At 35.2% G+C, this 23,581-nt stretch overlaps 1 pseudogene; it reads right to left on the minus strand.

The window, feature by feature from the left end:
• Positions 1–1,452: 1,452 nt before the first annotated feature.
• The window catches only part of LOC123552585 (cytospin-A-like), a 51,155-nt pseudogene continuing 29,026 nt past the window's right edge, over positions 1,453–23,581 (minus strand).

The raw sequence follows: 23,581 nt of genomic DNA on the forward strand, positions 1-23,581 counted from the left end.
TCTTGCTCATCTAGTTTCATACTAAATACAATTGTTACAATCCATGATACACAGTATCATGACATATATTCAAGATTAAATGGACCAAGTCAGGTGAGCAATTAAGAGCAATAAAGGCCCTTTCTCACCCCGAGAACCGAGAACAACAGGGTCGTTTACAGACCACATGCAGTCACCCTGGGAATGACAGTCTGAGGTAAAAGCATTCTCCAGTTATTGTTAAGAAACTGTTTTCAGTCTCCAGGTCATGTGACATTGACCTTCTGACTCCAACACATTGATGCATTCAGTAATTGCACAAGAAACTGAAATTATTTGTGCACTGTGCACTGGATGTTTGACATACTGACTTCTTATCAACAATTATGGGTCATTTACCAGTCATAGATAAACTGCCTATCTAATTTGATATTAGACCAAAACATTCTCTAGTTATTTGGCAAAAAAACAGTTCTACTGTTCTGGGTCAATGTGACCTTGACCTTTGACCTACTGACCTAAAAATTAGTAGGGGTCATTTGCTGGTCATTATCAACATCCCTATTTAGTGTCGTGATCCTAGGCCCAAATATTCTCAAGTTATCGTCCGAAAAATGTTTTATTGTTCCAGGTCAATGTGACCTTTGACCTACTAACCCCAAAATCAATAGGTGTCATCTGCTGGTCATGACCAACCTCCCTATCAACTTTTATGATCCTTAGGCACAAGTGTTTCCAAGTTATCGTCCAAAAAGGTTTAAATGTTCCAGGTCACTGTGACCTTGTCCTTTCACCTACTGAACTCAAAATCAATAGGGGTTATCTGCTGGTCATGACCAAACTTCCTATCAACTTTCATGATCCTATGCACAAGCGTTCTCGAGTTATCATCTGGAAACTTTCCGGGTCACTGTGACCTTGACCATTGACCTAACCTCAAAATCAATAGGGGTCATTTGATGGTCATGACCAACTTCCCTATCAACCTTCATGATCCCAGGCCCAAGCTTTCTGGAGTTATCATCCGGAAACAGATTGGTCTACGGACAGACAGACTAATCGACTGTCAAACATCTGCAAAACAATATACCTCAACTTCTTTGAAAAAGGGCATACTAAGGGTCACCTACTAACCATACCTGATCACCGGGTAAAAATAGTCAGTCCTAAGCCAAAACATTCTTTAGTTGATAACTGACAACCATTTCCAGTCTTGAGGTCACTGAGAACTTGACCTTTAAACTACTTATTCTCAATCTACTGACCAAAAGCAATCATCCTATGAGTTTGACAAATATAGGCCAAAGCAATTCCTAGTTATTGATTAAGACAATCTCTTCTACAAACTTATCAACAGACTGGCCTGCCCACCAGTATGAGAAAGGGAGATATAAAAAAGTATCGGTTCTTAAAGAAGAATCATTAAAAATAATACAAACTACTGTTGACTAAAAAAATATAACAACTTTAAAATCACATGCATCTTTTTAATATGTATTATCAATAGAAAGAACTGCAAAACACATAAGACAAAATATATTAAAAAAAAAAAACAACACAAAATGATTATGCCATAAATGAGAAAGAAATGGACGTGAATAAAACTGATTTTGAGTATATTGCACTTAAAACACATAATACAAACACATTGTTCTGGCGGTTGGCAGAACAAATTTCAGGAAATCTGCGACCCCAGAAAAACTAGAGCTGACGTAAAAGAAAAGTTTACTTTTCATAAAAGACAAATAAAGGATGTACACTGACTACTAAATGAGCCACGCCATGAGAAAACCAACATAGTGGGTTTGTGACCAGCATGGAGCCAGACCAGCCTGCGCATCCGCGCAGTCTGGTCAGGATCCTTGCTGTCCACTAACGGTTTCTCTTATTGCAATTGCCTTTGAAAGCGAACAGCATGAATCCTGGCCAGACTGCATGAATGCGCAGACTGGTCTGGATCCATGCTGGTCGCAAATCCACTATGTTGGTTTTCCCATGGCATGGCTCAAATAATCTCTTCTTTCTATATCCACACAGCTTCACAAAAAACTAAATAGAATTAAATGGACTTGCTTCAAGATCAGTATCAAAACACTATTCCCAAAACTGATGTACACTATGGTAGACTATTAAAAAATCATAAATAAATGTTTCAAGTTTTTTTGGTTTTTTTTTCCGCACACTATAAAATACAGTCAAAACTCTTACTATTACTATTAAACTGGTATCTGTTTTAACAATTTACTAATATAAAAAAGTTATTTTCTCACAATCACTTTCTTTTTCAATCTTGAGGCAAGTCCCTTTAAACACTCTTTCTGTTCTGTCAGTACCTGTTGTCAGTTTATTCATGCAAAGTAACAAACTAAACAGTTGTATTAAATGGGAAGGAAATCCAATTTTCATTTTATAAGAAAGCCATCTTTAAGTCTTTCATAACGTTAAAATAACATTTAAAATCGGATCACAAATGAAGGAGATAGGACAGTCGGAAATTTAAAAGAAAATATCTGATCATGGAAGCAGCTAGTAAAAATATGTTTATGGCATCATTTAAACACTGCTGGATTATACATTCAAAAGATACGATTTTAAACTGATAAATTTCTAAATTTTTTAAGTTTACGATGTAAAGCATGACAGTTTCTTTTGTTTTAGTTGGAAAAGTGTCAAAACTGTTTTACAGAATTAAGTAAATACTGTTCAAGTAAATCTAATAAATCTAAAAATAAACACGAGTCACTTAAAGTTACCAAGGAAACAAAATGGCTGCCTTTTTAAAAATCAAAATACTGAAATACTCATAACTCTCATTATTATGTCTATTCTGAAAATTCTTTCACTCCCTTAAAGAAACAAGAAGACATATCATAAGAAACAACATTCCTTTCCCTTTAAATCAAAACAATTAATATTTTACTAAAGCTGATTAATAGCAGTAAGCCATACACTTCGGAGTAGTAATACATTGACAAAAATTATGCTGTTTCAGTAATACTGATCATAGTTCTGTGCAACATCTGTTGTGTGAAGGGGCACCTCTATATTTAGGTAAACTTTTTTAAAGACATATATATATATACCTTTATAATTAGAAATTGTAAACAAAAAATGTGAAAGAAGTGTTTCAGTGAGTACTAAACAATAGATATTTACAAATCACTTGTGTGATATGTAAAAAAAGTTACTCTAAGTAGTAATGAACACAAGCTCAACTATTCAAAAGCCTTGTTACTAAAAAAGTTAAAATAATGAAAAGTACAAATGAGGCAACAGTTCTGAGTCACTGAAATGGTGCTGAATAATAAAATTGTTTACACTAAACTGTTGCTTTGTTGAAAAAGAGGTAAAACTTAGTTAAAAAGAAAGAAAGAGTTATGGGACATTTTAGATCATCATAGTGAACAAGTGTGTGAAGTTTCAATCCATTCCCATTTAATGGATACTGAGATATGAGCTGACATACAAAAAAGGGCATTACTCTGTAAAACTGTAAAACACAGTAACTGAACCTGTGCACTGCATGTCAGATCATAAAACTGAACAAGGTGTTAAATTTTAATCCATTCCCATTAATGGTTACAGAGATTCCATCTTACATACAAAACTTAATCAAATTGGGACAAGGAAATGAGGAATGGGTGAGTGCATTAGCTCTACTTATTCTTCAATCAGTCGAGCAAATAAAAAGAAATCCACTTAAACTGTAAGTGACAGGCTTTACCTTGCAAGATCCAGATATCAACTACACACATCATTCTTAAGGGTGATAGTAGATCTTTTTGAATATCTTTTGACCAAAAATGTATTTTTACAACTGCAAAAATCGGAAAAAAATCAGAATTTCAAAAACCAAAAAATTCTAAAGGAATTTTACAAAATTGATCAAGGAAAATCACTTATTTGCTAACCAAGGAAGCCATAAAATTTTCAAATGTCAAAAATGCTTCTGTCTTTTTCAGCTTGTTGGTGTCAAAATATGACTGAAATTTACAACAAGAAAATAGTTATTTGACAATAAATTTAAAATTCAAAACTACTAAAGCTTATCTGAATATTTAGAAAGTTTCTACTTTTACCCTCAAGAGTTTTTTTTTTTGAATGATATATAATATGGCATTGTATTACTTCACAAGAAATCATGGAAAAACCTGGTTGCAAAAAAGGTGGATCAAATAGATGTGCTCCCTACCATACTCATTATTTATTACATACTTGTTTTTATTCCCAAGCAAGTTACTATGGAACCGAAAACGTCAATATTTTTCTATATATATTAAAGTGCTCACAAAATCAGTTTATTTTTAATAGTAAATTTACAGTTTTTAAAAAAAACATCAAGTTGTTTGGTGTAACATGTTCATAATAAATCTCTGAAAGTGTAAATACAGTTAAATCTGTGTATAAAGACCGCCCTTGGGAGAGACAAAATGTGGTCTTTATTGGGAGGTGGTCTTTATTCACAAGTTTAAATACACTGTAAATGTTAAAATGGGAAACAAAACATGTGGTCTTAAGAGCCAGGTGGTCTCTGTTCAGAGGTGGACTTTAACACAGGTTTGACTGTATATGAATTACTTACCTGCTGTAGCATAATTATGTTTTCTAAGAGAAAGAGAAGAAATGGCGTCGTATAATCATTAGTTTGTTTCCTTTATACAGGGGCATGTACCAAATGAACATAAAAATTTCAGTGTTTTTTTAGGATATTGTGGTAAAACAACCCCTCAAACTCAAACCAAAAAAGCATAAATCAGTATTAATTTAGAGGATATTAATGGGCTGTTAGCTTTCTACTGGGAAATATGCACGAGTTCTATAGCGAAAAATATTGTGCGACTTCACGGGTTCAGTATTCTTCCGTGGAAAAACGAGTGCATATTTCTTGATGCAAAGACAATTATTACATACATGTACGTATCTTCACATATAAATGTAATGTAAACATTATGGATGTTCAATAGCCTGAATATGATTGACAATACTGAACTAAATAAAAAAATTAATGCAACACACAATACATTACGACATGCACCCAATATGAAATTCAGGCTTCGGTGTATGGAAAAATATACATATGATTTTTCTGAATCTAAACCAGTTCCATGGTTTTCAAATAAAACTATTTATAACAAATGGACTAAACCCTGAATTTAACGGACTAGTGTTTTAAGTAAGTAAGACAACGGTCTGTCTTAGTTACTTCATCTATTTCAAACTTCGTTCCAGCATGGTATGACATACTGTGTCACAAAACGACACAGAAACCAACTCATCCATTCACTTTTTCCCCCAGTAAATTTTTAAGTACATTGACTTTCATTATTTTGTAACTTTTATGTCATAAACAATTGGTAGGAGTCGTTGCATACAACCATCATTATAAAATTAAACAGACACACAGGTTAAAGAATAAACAGTTTTTACAAGTACTAAAATAGAAAATCAACATGTGTGTAATAAGCTACAAGCTATCCTTAATGGAATATATCTATTTCTGAATGGCTATAAATATTTATTGTCCAGTTAATGCTGAAATGCTGATTTGTATTTACAGATAAAATTTGATGTTGACAGTTATAGCTCAGGGCTAGCACAAATTAACAGAAATTCACAAACTCTACAACATTACTGTGTTTGTACACCAATGAAAAAAAGCAACTTAAATGCATCTGGATTTCAACTATTAACTGCTTGTAAACCTACCTAAACAAACAAAATTACAAAAACAGTTACATAAACCTCCACTAGGATCTTACTTGGCATAATAAATTCTACCACATAGAAAAAGCTACTTTCAAAATAATCTAGAAGTAACCGTCCCTACTGAAAGGACGGCAAGAATGATCAGTAAGAGACTTGCAAAGCACAACTGCAGTTGTTAAAAGGTCGACATCAAATCACATGCAGAGGTGAACATTTTAGATCAAAATCCATGTGAACGAAGAAATTCAAAATTTTCACCCAAACTGTCAGTTGTTTGTGCAGATATTGAAGGGGGACCTTAGTTCTTTAGTGCAATAAACTGTATCTTTGTCAATTATTCATCATGAAATATCTTTATATCTCTGTAATTTAAGAATGGATAACACTGCCTGTCTGTCATCGCTGCAATCAAACTGATCCTTTGTCATCAACCTCGAAATGTTTGTAGATAGCTGTAACGTAGGTGAACACCGCTTGCCAGTCAGGTCGTTCCATGGCTCGTTCCATGGCAACCATATCATTGATGTTCTGAAAAATGTTTTTTTTGTTTATTATGTTTCATGTTCTGATTAAGAGATAAACAAAACTGAAATTTACTTTACAAAAAGAAGAACATGACTCATTTATAATGATACAAAGGTAATTTATTTATTTGTTCTGGGTTTAGTGCCATTTTTCAACAGTATTTCAGATATGTAACAGCAGGCATGTAACCTAACCAGTGTTTCTAAATTTTGAACCAGTACTAACCTGTTCTTTGCACACAAGGTCTTTTATCAAATTGTCACAGATAACTTAAGCTTTTGCAAGGATGTAACTCACAAATCTGACCCTATAGATCAGCGCCCTCCGTACTGAGCTAAGTGGGCAGAATACAAAGACATTTAAATATCTCGTGAAGAGCTGTGTTACTTCTAATCAAGTAAATATTTCAGGTTTTTTTTTTTTACATCTCATACACCATAGTTCTTCGTAATTTATACACTGTCAAACCTTTATTAAGCAGCCAACCAAGGGAGCTAAATAATAAGGCTGGCTAAATAATAAGGCTGATTAAGACAGGTAAATGGTTAAGACAAGTTGAAATTTGAACAAAAATTCAATTTTGGAGCCAGCTTAACCTTTAAGTAGCTGCTTAACCTTTAGCCTGCTGGTGGCAAGTGATTTTGCCTTTACATACAATGCAGACCAAGATCAGCCTGCATGACTATGCAGGCTAATCATTATCTTCACGGTTCTATATTCAGTCCGTAAATTTTCAGTGAACACCCCTTCAAATAATAAATGGTATTGCCGAAACAGAATGATGGACCAGTCCATTTTAGAAATTTAGCAGACTAAAGGTAAAGTACCACAAATCTTACCAAGTTTGAATGGATTCCCACTGTTTCTGCAGCATTAAATGCTAATGTAAAATTTCTCCTCTGAAAATAAAGTAATATAAACAATTTTAATATTAATATGAACAAGAGCTGTCACAGGAGACAGCGTGCTCGTTTATTTCGATGCTGGATAGTGAAACTGGGCACATCTGAGAAAACTGGAGCTGTCACTGGAGTGTTTATTAACTCCAATGGTGGGTGAAGATATTGCACAATAGCCTGAGTCTGTGTCAGAAATATTAAGTAATAAGAGAAGTACAGATAAAGAGTATCAAAACACTATACAAGTACAGCCTAAGCCAAAAGGGGGCATAATTAATTAAATATTGGTGTAAGAGTTATGCATCTTGTATCATATGATGTGGGTGATGATGTGGAACAACTACTTCAAGTTTGAATCAAATGCATTTCATAATAACTGAGATATAGTGAAAATGCATCAAAATTAACTTTTATTCTAAGTAAAAGGAGGTATAATTCATTAAAAATTGGTGCCAGAGTTATGCACCTTGTGTTAAATGGTGTGGGTGATGATATTGAACAACTATTTTAAGTTTGAATCAAATCCATTCAGTTATAACAGAGATAAAGTGAAAGTGCATCAAAACTTTAACCTGAAATTCTTAGTAAAAAGAGGGAATAATTCAAGAAAAATTGGTGCCAGAGTTATGCACCTTGTGCCAAATGGTATGGGTGATGATGTTGAACAACTATTTTAAGTTTGAATCAAATCCATTCAGTTATAACAGTGATAGAGTGAAAGTGCATCAAAACTAACCTGAAATTCTAAGTAAAAAGAGGGAATAATTCATGAAAAATTGGTGCCAGAGTTATGCACCTTGTGTCATATAGAGTGGGTGATGATGTTGAACAACGATTTTAAGTTTGAATCAAATCCATTCAGTAATAACTGAGATAGAGTGAAAGTGCATCAAAACTTAACCTGAAATTCTAAGTAAAAAGGGGGAATAATTCATAAAAAATTTGTGCCAGAGTTATGCATCTTGTGTCATATGATGTGGGTGATGATGTTAAACAAGTATTTTAAGTTTGAATCAAATCCATTCAGTAATAACAAAGATAGAGTGAAAGTGCATCAAAACTTTAACCTTAAATTCTAAGTAAAAAGGGGGAATAATTCATAAAAAATATGTGCCAGAGTTATGCATCTTGTGTCATATGATGTGGGTGATGATGTTAAACAAGTATTTTAAATTTGAATCAAATCCATTCAGTAATAACAAAGATAGAGTGAAAGTTCATCGAAACTTTAACCTTAAAAACTAAGTGAAAAGAGGAGATAAATAATGAAATATTGTCGAGTAGGATAGCTCTCCTTATACTTCGTATAGTCGAGCTAAAAATGACCGTGCAACGAATATACAAACATGCTATTACATTGTAATTAGAAAATCATGAATTTTTGTCCACAAAGTATAGCCATTTTGGTGAAAGCCACTAAATTTGATATGCCAAAAAACTTTATATATTTCACAGTAGAGTACATACAAACAAATCTTAAAAGATAAAAGTTGTCACAGCTGTCCAATGCTTCATCTGATGCTCTGTAAGTATTATCAAAGTAATGATGCAGGAGAGGCAGTTTTGTAGAGACATAGCCCAGAGGTTAGAGGTTCAAATCCCAGAAAGATATTCTAAACAATCATGTCATAGTTTGAAATCCAGGAACGAGGCTGTTAAAACTTTCCCACAAACTGTCGAGTATACAGTATAATTAATCTCTGTTAACAGGCCTTTTTAACCATTTTGGGAAAATCACCAACATCGGTCGAATTGGGAAAAATGCTGACTGAAATTGTTTTAATTGGGAAAATTTGAAAGTTACTGTATTAAATGTATAAAAAGGTGTTGTTGTTTTTTTTGTAATACATGTATTAACAAATATTGTTCAACAAGATATTACGACTGTTGCTTACTTCATCAAAATAAACATTCAAAGCAGCAGAGCTACTGTAATATAGCAAAATCTCTAACAGTAAACAATCATTTGAAAATTTTATGTCCAGAATTTGGAAAAAGCATATTGTTTTGCCTTAGGACTGCATTCTTCTATAGGATGTAGATTTACCCTGGTTAAGTACATTGGAGAAAACACCTCTTTATAAAGACAGATATTTGCTTATGCAATAATCAAGGCTTCCATCTGATTCACTACAGCTCATAGTTCAGATGCACCAGAACTGAACCATAAGGAAGTCAGCCCAAGCAATTACATATACAAGCATCTGAACAATGACCTGTGGTAACATAAGAAGGCCTTGTTTATTCTCATTCTTTGGTGCTCATTAAATTTGAAAAACCGGAAGTGATGGCGTAACGTTATTTATCCGGAAAACGTAGAATAAATCCTGGATTCGGCGTACGGAAATGAAACTCAGTTTATGAATTAATCGAAACCTGTGAGTAAATTTGTTACAATGGCACTGTTGCTATATTTCTAAAGTCAAAATATGGTATTAAAACATATGGCACGTTCAAAAAATCAAAATAATGTCTTAAAATTAACGTGAAATGTCCGGTTCCCTTTAATCATGGTCAGATATCTAAAAAATAAGCAAAGGACCTATACATTTTATTTCACCAAATTATAGGCCATGTGTTTATTTACAACTGTGAGAAGTTTCATCAAAATCTACATTGTAGACAAAATTAAATTCGCGAAAATGTTATGAAAGTTATGATTTTCCCATAGACTCCCATTATGAAATTTTGCGTGAGGTCCAAATTTTTAAAATCAGCCTAGCAAAAAATCAAGCACACTACCCTATCCTTTTTAATTGCTGAATTTTATAGGTATATTCTGAAGTTTTGAAAACTTGGAGTTTAATCAAATTTTACATTTTACATTTGATCCAAACGTGCAGAACTACCTTAAAACATGATGATAAAAATTATCATGAACTTTATTCATCCAATTTGTAATGAACTGAACATCATTACTGACATCATAATAACCTCTCACCTGTCGACGTGTTTGTTTATCACAGAATATAAAATAGAAGTGCAGCAGGGTTTCAGCGGTAAATAGTACATTTTAACTCCAAAAAATACTCTTTAGTAAGACAACAAATTTGTGACAGATATAAGCTTAGCCAGAGTGTTTAAGAATAACATACCTTGTCATCTGAAGTGAGTTCACCATATGGTATCTTGTCTGGTAGGTAACTGTGTATCAAGGCACAGAATGCAAGCCCATAATTCCAGCTGCTGCTGAAGTTGGTCACATCTAAGTTCTACAATACAATAAATACATGAGTAACCTCCCCTTTAATTATCTAAGGTTAATTTTCATCAGAGATGATAAGGCCAAAATGACAATCCTGAAAATAAGCATGTGATTTCGGTGCCGCAAGAAGGTAACATTTCACGAATGTTGTCCATTAACTTCCAGATATTTGGCAGCTTTTACCCAACTTACAGTTGTGCAATTGGTACTATGCATACAACCCCTCCCATCCATTTACCGGTAATGAAAACTCAATCTCAAAACTGAATCTGGGCACCTTTAAAGCCAGATTAATTCAAAATTCTACATACAGTTTCATATACAGTGGTATTACACATTTAACAAATGTTACGTTTTTTTTGGGTTTTTTTTGGTACTACGAAGACCATTTGGTATATTAGAGATTTATATGATATATGAGCCGCGCCATGAGAAAACCAGCATAGTGCTTTTGCAACCAGCATGGATCCAGACCAGCCTGCGCATCCACGCAGTCTGCTCAGGATCCATGCTGTTCACTTTCAAAGCCAATTGCAATTAGCGAAACCGTTAGCCAACAACACGGATCCTGACCAGACTGCACAGATGCGCAGTCTGGTCTGGATCCATGGTGATCGCACAACCACTATGTTGGTTTTCTCATGGCGCAGCTCATTTATACATTTATTTAAAGAGAAATTATATTGTTTAAACTTGTACAAAAAGAGAAAATACACCCACTAAAACTTATCCAAAGGAGAAATAATACCATATGAACTTATCCAAAAGAATTATATAGGGTATAATCCAACTTTGCCCAACAAGAGAAATTACATTATCTCAAGGCAGCAATTATTGGGCAAATTTATCCAAAAGGAGAAAGTGTACCATCTACATTTATCTAACTGGAAAAATAATATTTTTATTCTGTGTGAAATCATTAAGCTGCCAGTCAGTTAAAATCCTAAAATACTTCATTGTTCCTATTTCACCTGGTCTCAAATATCCAACATGTATCAAGCATCAAACTGCCTGAGTTAGTCCTTTGGTTAGCAGCTTAATACAGGTTTAATTCTATAAATAAGTAACAAGAGATGCCAAAAAGTCTATTCGCTTTATCTGCACATCTAATTGTAGTCCTTAGGCAACACATTTGTTATATACTTACACTGTAACTGATTGTCTTTTGCTGGCACCATTTGAGCAATGCATTACGTTTTGATCATTTGAAAGACTTGGCGAGGCCCGCTAATGGGTCCTTGGCACTACTCTCCTTCCTGTCACTGGCCCCTGCCTCAAGACTACTTAATAAAACAAAGAAAATTTAAGAGCCAAAATCAATGATTTGGTTTGAAATATGTGTACCTCCATTATTTCATACAATTTAAAACTGTTTGCACGTAGCCCTTGGAATGATTTATACTATACATATCATAGGCTGAGCGGAAAACTATTGTATCTTGTTCTTTATTTATATACAGTTCCAACAGTTTTACGCTCAGCCCTCGATTAACACATTTTTTTAGTGCTGTTGTATCAAATTAAATTTTAAAACATAAATGTGTTGTATTATTTATAACACCGAACATAACAGGTATTTCATTCTTTTAAAATATTTAACCAAAACAGATTTATACACTTGTCATCAAGCTCTAGTAAAGGCTACAGATATACTACTGACTGACCTGAAAATCAACTTCTGTCTAAAACTAACCAAAGTATTCTGTAATTATCAATCATCATCTTATTTGGTTACTTTAAATCGAAAAGACCTAAAAAAAACAAACAAAAGTTTTCCTACTTTACTCCACTGCTGCGTCTAGACGGCGTTCTGCTTGACAGAATGGCAGTCAGAGATGTTGGAGTGTCATTTCTCGAGATTGGTGGAGAAGACTTCGGTGATTCACTTGGGGGAATTCGATACATCAAATGGTAAACCACCCATTGAGTGTCGCTGCATTGGAGAGGGACGTTAAGTTGAACGTTTCAGAACTGAGCGTAATGGAGTTGTACCATTTTCTGGAGACAGTAGTCCTTGATCACCAACAGGCGACGAAGGGGATTTCATGATTTCATTAATTCTCTTAAGCCAACCAATGAAGACTCCGAATCAGAATTTCTTCTCGAACTACATGAACTAGAATGAATTGATGAGCAATCACTTTTCACTTGTTCATCTATAGAGCGTATTAGATTTTTGACAGAAAGCGTCTGTTGTGTTTTCTCCCCTATCCTTCGACCTTCACGTAAATATAAAAGTTTATTATCCACTGTACTGATTACTTTACATTTAAGTTCAGCTGATGAAAGAATTGATGATTTCTGAGTACCAAAAGCCCCAGATTTTTCTTGAATCTTATATGCATCAATTTCACTTTTTAACTTGTCAATTTCTGTTTGCAGGGACTGGCACTTTTCTTTCAAAGATGTATTATCTGATTTCAGTTTCTCTACATCTTCTTCTGTCTCTGATCTGTAATCATTTGCTATTCTAATAGCACACTGCAAATCTTTCTGAAACAGTTTCCAATCTTCTGCTTCAACTTCATGTTTCAATTTGTTTTCTTGCAAGTCTGCCTCTGCAACTTCCTTTAACTGCCTCATTACACTTACCTCTCCTTGAAGTTCTTGTATTTTAGCCGTGTAATTTTTTCTCTCCTCGAAATATTTATCACTATCTTGCTCTAACTGGTCGATATGTTCACGTAAATGTTCCAGCTCTTGTTGGAAGTCATATCTATCTTTTTTGACTAGCTCAAGTTTATACTCCATATCAATCACCTGGGACTTTGCATTATTTCTATGAACTTTAACCTCTTCTTCTTTAATAACGACTTTCAACTTTGTAACTTCATTCTGACTATGAGCTAAAGCTGCACATCCGCAAGTCTATCTTCAAGTTTATCTTTCTCTTGTCTAGTATTATGCAATAACTCTTCTAAATTACTTTGATCATAAGCTTTACAGTATGACTCTTGCACCTTAGTTTTCACATTGTCTAGAAGAGTTTTAAAATGAGCAACTTGAATTTTTTCATTTGCTAGGGTTTCTTTCATTTTCATCAGCTGTTTCTCCAAATTTTCTTTCTCTGATCGTACAGCACTGATCTTATGCTCCAGAAGCTTTGATTTTTCCCGTTCTGCTTCTGTGTGACCCTGATGTACTTTGGCATCACTTACAGCTGCATGAAGTTTTCTTCGAAATTCTTCCCTCTCATCTTGCGCACCTTTCAGAAGTCCCAACAAATGCTGATATCGGTCTGACTTATCGGGTAATTCCGCACTTATTAACAAAGATTTTAACTGTTCTATTTGTGTCCGACAATGTTCTAGCTTTTCAGTTTGTGTACAAAGAGATTCTAATAATACTGATCGTTCGTCTGCAAGTCTTTCATTTTCTTCAGTAAGTTCATTAACAGCATCTTGCAGATCGCCTAATTCCTGTAAAGTTGCTTGAAGTTCTTCATTGGTGCTGTAGTGAGTCTCCTTCATTTGAAGAATTATCTCTGTGAGATTTGATACAGAGATATCGCTTAAAGCATTACTGCTTTTACTGCGGGTTTCCCATTTGCCATGTATATCTAGAGATGAGTGGTCTGGGTAACTCCGTGAGTAATCTCCAAACGAAATATCTGGCTCTGACATTGTTATGGATGGCGAACTTTTCATACCTGAAACTGCAAAACAGATTTGTAAACACGATAAAAAAAATCCTGTTTGTTGGAAGCCCTAAATTTCAATTCAGAAACTTAAGAAATGGCAGTCTGTATTTCTAAACTTTTAATAATTTCATAAAATTTTAGATAACATGAAGGAAAAGTGGAACACGCAATCACACACTGAATGTAGATAACTGATTTTTATTTAATCCGACTAGATGCAGCCTATATCATCCTTTCATCAGGGCTATTTCATCTTATAAAATAACAGAAGGAGTCCAAATGTTTTCTATAATCTTTAGAATACTCTGCTTGTTTTATTTCAGCACAAATTCTCATGACTTTTTGTCCAAATAAATTTCAATTCGCTAGCTAAGATCAGGGTCTCCACTGTGCCTCAGAAAGTTGTAGCCACATTTTGAGAGAACTGCGAAATTGAAGCCGCATTGCTAAAATTTGACCATATTTTAATACAGTTCTTGTCGCCACTTTCAAAAATCTGTAGCCAGTTCTTTGAATTGGTAGCATTTGGCTACATTTGGGAATGGCAGAGGAGGCTCTGAAAATATTTGTCTCTAAAGTCTTAAACTTTTGAAACAATGCTTCTCGGGTGATCTCTGTGTATGTAAGATGCCAGTCATATGGCGAAACTTTATGTTCTGAAAATAAGGGAAATAAAATTAAGAAAAAAACTTACCAGCCCCTAACACCATTGGCATCATGGAGATTGGATGACCATCAGTGGACATACTATCACAACTCGCACTAGTTGTAATCATACATTCCGCCTCTTTCAGACTCTGAATCAGGCTAAGCTTCTCTGCGTCTGTTATTTGTGACTCTATCGGAACTCCAAGTTTTATCAACTGATCTCTGAATACTGCATTTTGAGTTCGTAAAATTTGTACCTCTTCCTCTAACTCATGACTAGGAGTCTGTTCCTTTAATGTCTTAATCTCATATTTGTACTTTTCGATGTCCATTTTCTGGCTCTCCGCTAACTGAATCAGTTCAGATATCTTTGCATCCTGATTTTTCTTTTCTTTTTCAAAGTTTGCTAACAGTTCTGCATTGTATGCCATCACATCTGGAGTTGCCGATGTTCGCTTTTTCACTGTCTTCTCTTTACTGACATTTTGAGTGCTATGAGCCCATTTCATATTGTTCATTTTGCTTGAATTACTTGCCAGATTCTTAGTTGATTGTCCTGTACCCATTGTATCAATCTGTTGCTGACTAGATGCTTTCCTCATTGGTGTACTGGTCATACTTGGCTTTAGCGGCTTTGGTTTAAGAAATCCTTCTTTATCTTTAATCTGTACATTTTCTTTATTACTAGCACCTTTCTTTTTTGTTTCAGGTAATCCAAGACTTGATTTTGGTCTTGTCTGCAATGACCCTAATTTTTGTTTTTGGTGGGTAGTTAAGTTTTCATGACTTTTACTCAAATAGTTTCTGTTTAATGGTGATCCAACACCAGGTTTTCCGAGAAGCGAGTTCTTTGGTTTTCCAGCCAGTGCTTGCTTCTTGGTAGGGGTAGTGAAACCTGAATTGTCTGACTTGGATTCCTTCATGCTGGTAGGTGGCGCTGCTACCTTGTTCCCAGGAGGAGGATTATTACGTGCTGTAACAGCATCCTTCTTTGACGAAGAGCTCATACTGTCGACATCTGTGCGTAACCGTAGTAACTGAAAGTATAAACATAAAAACTGAAAACGCCAAAGAATCGAAAACTAATTAAATAAGATGACATAATTCAAACAAATGAAATAAAACTACAAACAAAACAAAATTGACCTACACCTACTTTACAAATGACCAATAATTTCTATGCATTGGGGTTGGCAATTATTTTGACAAAAACCCAAGAAAATCCTTTGTATTAAAATCATTTACCGGTAACTTCCCTTACAAAGTAGTTTTCATTCCGGTTAAGTATATTAAATAAATTAAATCAACAATGTCAAAAAATAATGTAACAAAATATATATATTACACAATTACAAAATACTATACCAGTCTTTTGAACATATCTTATTTTCATTTAACAGAATAACAAAACAAACTGCTCTTATCAATTTTCAAATCTTAAAAGATAAGCGCATTTTTAGTTTATTGATATGCTGTTTTTTTTTCATTAAAATCAAAATGATTATTGAACAAAAAGACACTTTGTCGATTATGGAACAAGAAAAACCCACTTTGTCTAGAATAATTCTTTTGAAATGTAAACATATTCACTCTTGAAAGGGTTTATCTAAGGAATATGTTTGAGCCCATAATCTGAACTGCAGAAACAAGCAACTTTTCATTCTGATTAAAATTTTAGCTTAGATTAAATAGCCATACACACTTAAAGCTTTTAATTCTATGTATCAGTGTGTCTTGTAGAAAAGATTAAATACTTTATAGAAAATTATGTGAATCACTTTGTTTTCTCAATGTTCTGATTCCTTTGGATAAAAAAGAAAACCACCATGTCATGTGCCACATCACTGAATAGTTAGCAGAGAATAAATGTATATCATATTTTTTTAAAACTAGAGCATTTAATTGTCTAAGTAAATATACTATAATTTCAACTGTTCAATGTTTTTATTTCCCAGGCTATCAAATTAAAGAAATGAATTAAACAGTTTAACCACTGCGCACTTTATCTATTGATTCAATTGATTTTAAAGTCTCGATCACCTTATTGAGATAGGTATAAATTACTTAACATTAGCCCCCAGGTGTCTTTATAAACCTATAAATCATAGCTGAAATTCGTAGGAGGGCACTGTTTAGTTGTCGCGATTTTCTTACCATATTACATCTATATCTGCTAAATTTGGTTAATCAATCTACAAATCGGCCTAAGGAGGCCCTTAAGGGTGAACAGGGTCCAGACTTAAAACCTAATGTACCATTTCTTCTTAACCTTAGCTCAAAATCAAACAAGGTTGAACAGTTAGCAAATTTGGCTGTGGTTTATTCTTTTATTAAAGAAAATATAACAAAACAATAAAAACAAAAAGACAAACATAAAACTAAATTAGCTCTGAAGGCATGATTTTACTGTGTATTTAAAGGGGCCCAATTTCTGACGTCAAGAAGTTTTTTTTGAAACTGAGAAAACAGTCTTGAACCTTCACCCTGCAAAATTTCTAAAATGGACTAAAATGGTCCATCATTCAATTTGAGCAATACCATTTATTATTCACTGAAAATTTACTGACTGGATAGCAAACAGTGCAGACCGTGATCAGGCTGATCTTGGTCTACTATGGTCGCAAAGGCAGAATCGCTTGCTGCCATCAGGCTAAAGGTTAATGCCTGTAATTGTACAAATAGATAAAACAAGAAATTTCTTTTGTCAGTGCAAAGTCCTATAGGCAAGAAGTCAATAGGAGTCAGGAGCGAAAGTCAAAGAGACACTGCAATAGGGGTTATCTACTTGGCATGTCCAGTCATCCCGCTAAGTTTCAACACTCTTGGCCTAGTGGTTCTCAAGTCAATGTTCAGGCTCCTGTGACCTTGACCTTTGATCAAGTGACCCCCAAAATAAATAGGGGTCATCTATTCTGCATGTCCAATTATCCTATTAAGTTTCAACATTCTAGGTCAAATGGTTCTCAAGTTTTTTCCGGAAATGATTTTACATGACCAGGCCCCTGTGACCTTGACCTTTAATAGACTGACCTAAAAATCGATAGGGGTCATCTACTCTGCATGTTTAATCATCCTATGAAGTTTCAACATTCTGGGTCAAGTGGTTCTCAAGTTATTGATCGGAAATTGTTTTCCATGTTCAGGCTCCTGTGACCTTGACCTTTAACAGAGTGACCCCAAAATCGATAGGGGTCATATACTCTGCATGTTCAATCATCCTATAAAGTTTCAACATTCTGAGTTGAGAGGTTCTAAAGTTATTGATCGAAAACGGTTTTCCATGTTCAGCTCCTTGTGACCTTGACATTTAACAGAGTGACCCCAAATCGATAGGGTCATCTACTCTGCATCTGCATATTCAATCATCCTATAAAGTTTCAACATTCTGGGTTGAGAGGTTCTCAAGTTATTGATCGGAAACGGTTTTCGATGTTCAGGTCCCTGTGACCTTGGAAAGCCCGCCCGCTTAGCTCAGTAGGTAAGAGCGTTGGTCTACGGATCGCGGGGTCGTGAGTTCGATCCTCGGGCGGGGCGTATGTTCTCCGTGACTATTTGATAAACGACATTGTGTCTGAAATCATTAGTCCTCAACCTCTGGTTCATGTGGGGAAGTTGGCAGTTACTTGCGGAGAACAGGTTTGTACTGGTACAGAATCCAGGAACACTGGTTAGGTTAACTGCCCGCCGTTACATGACTGAAATACTGTTGAAAAACTGCGTTAAACCCAAAACAAACAAACAAACAAACATACTGTGACCTTGACCTTTAACAGAGTGACCCCAAATCGATAGGGGTCATCTACTCTGCATGACCAATTATCCTATTAAGTTTCAACATTCTGGGTCAAATGGTTCTCAAGTTACTGACCGGAAATGGTTTTCAATGTTCAGGCCCCTGTGACCTTGACCTTTAACAATGTGATCCCAAAATCAACAAGGATCATCTACTCTGCATGACCAATCATCCTATGAAGTTTCAATATTCTGGGTCAAGTGGTACTCAAGTTATTGATCAGAAATGGTTTTCAATGTTCAGGCCCCTGTGACCTTGACCTTTGACGGAGTAATCCCAAAAACGATAGGTATCATTTACTCTACATGACCAATCATCCTATGAAGTTTCAACATTCTGGGTCAAGTGGTTTTCTAGTTATTGATCGGAAATGGTTTTCAATGTTCAGGCCCCTGTGACCTTGACCTTTGACGGAGTGACCCCAAAAACAATAGAGATTGTCTACTCCAGCAGCCCTACAACCCTATGAAGTTTGAAGATTCTAGATCAAATGGTTCTCCAGTTATTGATCGGAAATGAAGTGTGACGTACGGACGGACAAACGGACAGGGTAATAACAATATATAAGGGGGGAGACATAATTTGACAGCAGAAAATGCACACTAGGTTTAACGATGTATAAAACTCTAGTGATAGGCTATGGTCCGAGAGCTCACGGACTTTTATTGCAACAATTGAGGCCAAAAGAAGTTTATACATTTTTGGAAACAATATTTCATATCCTGCATGAAAACCCATTTCTTAAGTGTCAAAGCCGTGCCTATCTATATTTTGTTCACTTATGTTTGTGATAGGGGAGGTAAAACTCACTTGTAAAAATATTAGGGGGTAGGGTAAAGTTTACGTCTACCAGTTTTTTCACTGATTAATTACTGTCAAAAAATGCATATATGCCAAACAATGACAGCAATAAGAAATTCATCTAAAAGGACTGAAGGGCAAACTGGATATTCAAGGTCAAAGGTCAGATTCATTTAAAAATCACAAAAATTGGCATATTTGAAATTTATTTTTATTCTTAAATAATAGTTTGTTATCATAAGTCACTCATCTTTATTTACGTAATGTGTGTATATCAGCCAAAATCAGAAATGCAAATCTTATTGCAAAAAGTTAAGGTCAACCCTGATAACTGAAGGTCAAATTTCATTTTTAGGCAAAAATGTGAAAATTATTACCTTAACTTTTTCTAATGTGTTTAATATGTTTTCACATTATTAGTCACTGATGTTAATTCGTTTTAATGTTTGTATGTCAGGCAAAGTCAGCAGTGCAGATGTAACCCTAAAACTGCCAAGATTAAAGCTAATATCAAGGGTCAAAGGTCAAATTTGTGTGAACAATCGCATAAATAGCTTCCTGTTTGAAAAATAACAGACATATATTAATCATTATAAGTAATTGCTCGTGATTTATTTTAATGTATGTATGTCTCACAATATCAGTAATAAAGATATCGTCTAAAATCAGACAGGTTCAAATGTAATATTAAGGGTCAAAGGTCATTTTCAAGTAAAAGAGTGAAAAAACAGCTCTTTAACCTTTTTCTTTATTAACAATATCTTGTCGATATTAGTCAATGATATCAGTTCATTTTAATGTATAAATGTTAGGCGATGTCTGGTATGCACATATAGTTTCAAAACATTCAAGGTCATTCATAATACGAAAGGTCAAAGGTCAAAAAGTGAGTAAAATGTTGCAATAATATATTTTTATTGTTTAAAAGTATTTGTTTTGTCATTTCAGATCGTTGTTCATTTTACTGTATATATATCAGACGATGTCATGGAAGAGAAAATATGTCAAGGTCAAACCTGGTATTAAAGATCAGGGGTCATTTTTGTGTAAAAGATCAAAATGTAGCATACTTACTCATTACTTTTTTCAAAAATAGCTTGTTGTTATAATTCACTTCTAGCAATTTATTTTAATGTTATACATGTCAAGCAAGGTCAGCAATGTAGGTTTTATCCTAAAAAGTCAAAGCCAACCGTTTTATCAAAGGTCAAAGGTGTAATTTGTGTGAAAATTCGCAAAAAAAACCAGCATTTTTGCAATGATTTTTTTTCATTGTATTAAGTATTTTTTGTCAACACTGGTAACTGATCATTATTCATTTTAAAGAGCATATAACAGATGATATCATTCTTCCTTGATTATGAAAAATTAGTCAAGGTCAAACCTGACATTAAAGGTGAAAGGAGAGGGTCTTCAAGAAATCGCCATTAAGGCTTTAACAAGTACGGGAGCAAATGAATAGATCCTACGTTAAGTCTACACAGGCACCGTACGGCCCATAGCATAGTACGCATCCACCTCAGGGGTAACTTCTTCCAAAACCAGTACAGATAAACTGGACAAGGTTCAAAATTCAGGCCTGAGGATAATTTTCGGAGCAATGAAAACAACTCCAAAATAAGAAATGGAAAAGACAGCCAACCTTGAGCCATTAGAGTCAAGACGAGAGTACAAAGCCCTTGTGCAGGCAGAGAAGGCAAAGAGACTACCATCACGCCCACTCCACTCAAAACTCAAGAGCAGAACCAAGAACAGTCTGAAACGACAGAATCTCAACCGTATCGTCAAAGAACTGCAGAAAGGAAGGCAGCAGCACTAGACGCAGAGGCAGAGCCGCTTGTGCCCGATGAATGGGTTCCTAGACAATGTGCTCCAAAGATCAGATTGGAGGTGCCAGGAGTAGAAGAAAAGGGAAAACAATATCAGGCTCACCAACAATCTCTTACGTTAGAAATGATCAATGACCGCTATCCAGCACACTCTTGGATCCAAGCATATACCGATGGATCAGTGGAAAAAGCAGTTCATAAAGCTGAGAGTGGTGCCTACATCAAATTTCGAGAACAAAATATAGATAGGCATTGCTTTGACACTAGATGCGGCAGTGAACTGCTCCGCTTCTGCAGGTCGCTGGTATCTCCCCACAGCTTGGTCACATTTGGGATGTCTGTGGGCTAAACTTTCTCGCGAACTTCTCCCAGATAGAAACCGCTCTGCAGGATGTGGAATGGTATTTGTTCCACTGATCCGCACTGGCATTTTCTCAGGCCACAGTGTCCAGTGCGCTGACGGAGGAAAGTTGTTTGGCTGTGCCTGATTAGCTTGTGCAGACTGTCATGATTTGGCAGGTAGCCTCCATCATTTATGTTCTTCCAGTCTGACGCAAATCTGTTCTTCCGCAGAATCTGAGATTATCTGTATGAAGTTGGAGGTTTGGGACTGTATTTGCTTGGTTGCTTCCTTTGCAAGTTTGTCCGCAGCTTCATCTCCGGCTATGCCCACATTTCCAGCAGCTGTGTCGTTAAGATGTCTGATGGACCTGCTGAGAGAGTCTGAAGAGCTCACTTGGAGTCTGTCAGGAAAACAATATTTTGTCCATTTTCTCCTCGCTCATACAGTTGGGGTGTGGCCGAAGTGGGGGCTTGCGTCTCGGCTCTAAAGTTTGAGAATCTCTTGCCGACTGGATGAGAGAGTGTGAGAGAATTTGATGTAGGCACCACTTCCAGCATTATGAACTGCTTTTTCCGCTGATCCATCGGTATATGCTTGGGTCCAAGAGTGTGCTGGATAGCTTATTGATCATTTCTAGCGTAAAAGATTGTTGGTGGGCCTGATGTTGTTTTCCCTTTTCTTCTACTCCTGGCACCTCCAATCTGATCTTTGGAGCATATTGTCTATGAACCCATTCATCGGGCACAAGCGGCTCTGCCTCTGCATCCAGTGCTGCTGTTTTTACTTTCTGTAGTCCTTTGACGATATGGTTGAGACTCTGTCGTTTCAGTCTGTTCTTAGTTCTGCTCTCGAGTTTTGAATGGAGTGGGTATGATGGTAGTCTCTTTGCCTTCTCTGCCTGCACAAGGGCCTTGCACTCTCGTCTTGTCTCTAATGGCTCAATGTTGGATGCATTTTTCATTTCTTTTATTGGAGTTGTTTTCATTGCCCCGAGAATTATCCTCAGGCCTGAAATTTGAACCTTGTCCAGTTTATCTGTACTCGTTTTGGAAGCAGTTACCCATGAGGTGACTGCGTACTCTGCTATGGACCGTACGGTACCTGTGTAGACATGCCGTAGGATCTTTTCATTTGCTCTCCATCCTGTTCAAGCAATTGTTTCCTAATGGCAAGTTTCTTGAAGACCCTCTCCTTTGACCATTAATGTCAGGTTTGACAATGACTGATTTTTTTTATAATTAAAGAAGAATGATATCACCTGTTATATAAACTTTAAAATGAATAATGATCAGTTACTAGTGTTGACAAAAATACCCTAAAGCAATAAAGAAAAATCATTGCAAAAATGCTGTTTTTGCGAATTTTCACACAACTTTGACCTTTGACCTTTGATAGAAAGGGCTGACTTTGACTTATTAGGATAAAACCTACATTGCTGACCTTGCTTGACATGTATACATTAAAATAAATTTCTAACAGTGAAATATAACAACATGCTGTTTTTGAACAAAGTAATGAGTAAGTATGCTACATTTTGATCTTTTGCACAAAAATGACCCCTGACCCTTAATACCAGATTTGACCTTGACTTATTTCTCTTCCATGACATCGTCTGACATATTTACAGTAAAATGAACAACGATCAGTTACTGAAATGACAAAACAAATACTTTTAAACAATAAAAAATATTACAAATAGGTGATATTATTGCAACATTTTATTCACTTTTTGACCTTTGACCTTTCATATCATGGTTGAACTTGAATGTTTTGAAATTTTAGGTGTATACCAGACATCGCCTAACATTTATACATTAAAATGAACTGATATCATTGACTAGATCGACAAGATATTGTTAATAAAGAAAAAAGTTAAAGAGCTTTTTTTCATTCTTTTACTTGAAAATGACCTTTGACCCTTAATATTATATTTGAACCTGTCTGATTTTAGACGATATCTTTATTACTGATATTGTGAGACATATATACTTTGAAATAAACCACGAGCAATTACTTATAATGATTAAAATATATCTGTTATATTTTCAACAGGAAGCTATTTATGCGATTTTTCACACAAATTTGACCTTTGACCCTTGATATTAGCTTTAATCTTGGCAGTTTTAGGGTTACATCTGCACTGCTGACTTTGCCTGACATGCAAACATTAAAACGAATTAACTTAAGTGACTAATAATGTGAAAATATATTAA

This window comes from Mercenaria mercenaria, chromosome 4 (assembly GCF_021730395.1).
Source record: "Mercenaria mercenaria strain notata chromosome 4, MADL_Memer_1, whole genome shotgun sequence".
Taxonomy (NCBI): domain Eukaryota; kingdom Metazoa; phylum Mollusca; class Bivalvia; order Venerida; family Veneridae; genus Mercenaria; species Mercenaria mercenaria.